Source organism: Mus pahari, chromosome 1 (genome assembly GCF_900095145.1).
Source record: "Mus pahari chromosome 1, PAHARI_EIJ_v1.1, whole genome shotgun sequence".
Taxonomy (NCBI): Eukaryota; Metazoa; Chordata; class Mammalia; order Rodentia; family Muridae; genus Mus; species Mus pahari.
Window position 1 is genome coordinate 144,098,835 of NC_034590.1, and position 3,030 is coordinate 144,101,864.

Sequence of the window (3,030 nt, forward strand, 5' to 3'; positions counted from 1 at the left end):
GAGGGAGAGAGGGAGGGAGGGAGGGAGGAAGGAAGGAAGGAAGGAAGGAAGGAAGGAAGGAAGGAAGGAAGGAAGGAAGGAAGGAAGCAAGGAATCTTGAGAAACGGATCAGTAGTTAAGAATAAGAACTATACTTGCAGAGGACCCCAGTTCCATTTCCAGTGCCCCACATCAGCTGGCTCACAACTCCATGGTGGTCTGATACCACTGGGCTCCTTGCACTATCAGTATGGACACACATGGAACTGACTTAAAACTAACAAAACTAGGCTGCATGTGTGGTGCACACCTTTAGCCTCAGCGCTCAGGAGGCAGAGTCAGGCAGATCTCTAAGAGTTCAGGGCAATAGAAAGAACATGTCGGAAAAAAAAAAAACTAAAAAGCTAAAAGTCACCATAATAATAAACCCTTTATAAAAAGAAAGCAAAAGATAATACTTTTATGGGATATTGCATATTAATTTAAATATGGATCATGTCTATAGATGTTATGTTAGAAATAGCACAGAAAACTGGAAAAATTCTTCCCACTGTTTGAAAGCGACTGTTGTTTCTTTATTATTATTGTTGTTGGGGGAGGGACAGAGCCCAGGATTTTTGCACTTGCTGAGCCAACGTTTTACAACTGAGCCATAACTCCAGCCCACAAAGAAGGTGTCTGTGACCTTGACGAGCAAGTGAAGTTCTCACAAAGCAGAACTGGAAGGAGGTTCACACTAATGAATACGATTTGCATAAAGGTGAGAAGTAGAGAAATTGATTTGTTGATAATCAATTGTTGGGGGGCAGGAGTAGAGCATTCCCATTTGTGAAATCATGTTTGAAATACGCCTGCCAGTCAGCTATGGATTAAAGAATTTGTCAGAAATTAGGGAAAAGCATATCAACTGCCTATGTTGCATTTACAGTAATTTATGTACCTGACAAGATGGGACCTGATGGCAGGTGTCAGCTTACCCTGCTAATCCCATGCTTGACTGGGTATGACAGAGAGCTTCAGGCAATGGCGACTGGCAAAAATCTGAATGTGGTGAAGTCCCGAGGATTTGGTGGTGCAGATGTGGGGCAGGGAGCTTCCTAGTATAAGGGAAGAAAAAAACCTTTTCCTCTACTGTTTTTTTAGGTTTAGGGAGTGAGTCTTGGAGTCAGACTAGCTAGAAGAAGAAGTTAAAAGGTTTGTTTCACCTGAACACTAGCAAAATGTCTTTCTAGAAAATGAGGAAAACTTTCCCGGCAGCAATTAGGTGGGAGAAGTTCTACGCCAGATTAAATGGAGAAGAAAACTGATTGAAGAGAAAAAGTCACTTTAATAAGATTTATTCATGCTGATTTATTTTGGTGCCCATTTGGCATCATGGGTGTTGGGGTACCCTTATCTTCTTGGTGTAGAAGAGAGGAGGGGGACACGTTCACAAGCAGAAATGTGTTACCTGTACAAAAGGCTGTGCAGTCACTGTTTGTAGGCAACAATGGAGAGAGCAGAGAGTTTCCTGCAAAACTAGATGAAAGCTACTTGCTCGACAACCTGAAAATTTCTGAATTATAGAGAGTCTGCAAATTTTGAAGAGGACTCAAGCCAAATCTATTCTATACCTTAAGCTAACTTCTAACTGGCCCTGGGGCTTCCTTGCACTGTGGTCCCTGCCGACTGTTAGGGAACAGGAAAGGGAACAGAAAGACAGAATCATAGGTCTTCTGCTTCTAAGCTTAGGATTCTTTTGGTATGTCCTATACATAACTTTTTAGAAGATCTAGCTTACCTTTGAATCACCTCTCAAAGAGAAGGGCCATGTCCAGGCAACCACTTTCCTAAACCACCCGCACCACCCCACTTGCCTCTGACACAGCTTTTCACATCACTGAGTCTCAGGGTGTTGTAACAGTTATGTTGTAAAGGGACATATACCAATTGGGGGGAAATTGAAAACTTTTCCGATAAAATCAGAATTGAGACAAGGATATTTCAACTTTTTTGACATTTCATTTTTTTTTTTTAAGTTCTTCTATCATATATTACACCCAGCAATTTCCCCTTACTCCACGCCCCTACTTCTCTTTCTCAGGTACCACCCCCTTGCCCACCACCTCCCTTCAGAGGAGGACAGGCCTCCCAGGAACATCAACCAAACATCATATAACAAAGTTGGAATAAGACCAAGCGCATGTCACCCACTAAGAGGAAAAGTCTCTCAAGCAGGCGCGAGTCAGGGGCCGCCTCCACTGCCTCTGTGAGGATCTCCACAAGAACATTAAGCCATAACATAAATGCACAGGACCTAGGTCAGACAGAATCCTTCACCTCTCAAGTTCCTCTGAGTCCCAGTCAGTTGATTTTGTGAGCCATGTTCTCCTGGTATGCAATCCTCCATCCCTCTCCTCCACCTAACGTCTTGCAGTGGGACTGTGCATCTGTACCTACAGTTGCTGGATGAAGTCTCTCTGGTCTCTTCGATGACAACAATGCTAGGCTCCTATCTCAGCACACTCTTCAGGCAAGAAAAAGTATAGGTGAAGGGTTTTGTGCCTGGGTTGGTGTTCAATCACTCCACTTGAAACCTTTCCTGGTTATAGAAGATGGCTGGGCCAGGCTCTGTGTTCCCCCATCACTAGGAGTCTTTGCTAAGGTTACTCTCCTAGATTCTGTGGAGTTTCCCCTGTACTAGGTCTCCACCTGCCCCTGAATTGTCCCTAAATTGAAGCAGTTTCTCCCAGTATTTCTCTCTCCCTCCCTGCCACTTGATTCCTCCTGTTCCCAACCCCACCTGTCCCCAGTCCACCCCATCTATTCTATTTCCCCTTCCCAGGAAGATCCTTGCATCTTTCCTTATGCCCTCCTTGTTATTTAGCCTCTCTGGATCTGTGAACTGTAACATGATTGTCTTTTACTTTACAGCTAATATCCATTTATAGGTGGGTACACACTGTGTTCATCTTTCTGGGTCTGGGTTGCCTCATCCAGTATAGTTTTTTTTTTTCTAGTTTCATCCATTTGCTTGCAAATTTCATGATGTCATTGTCTTTTAATAGCTGA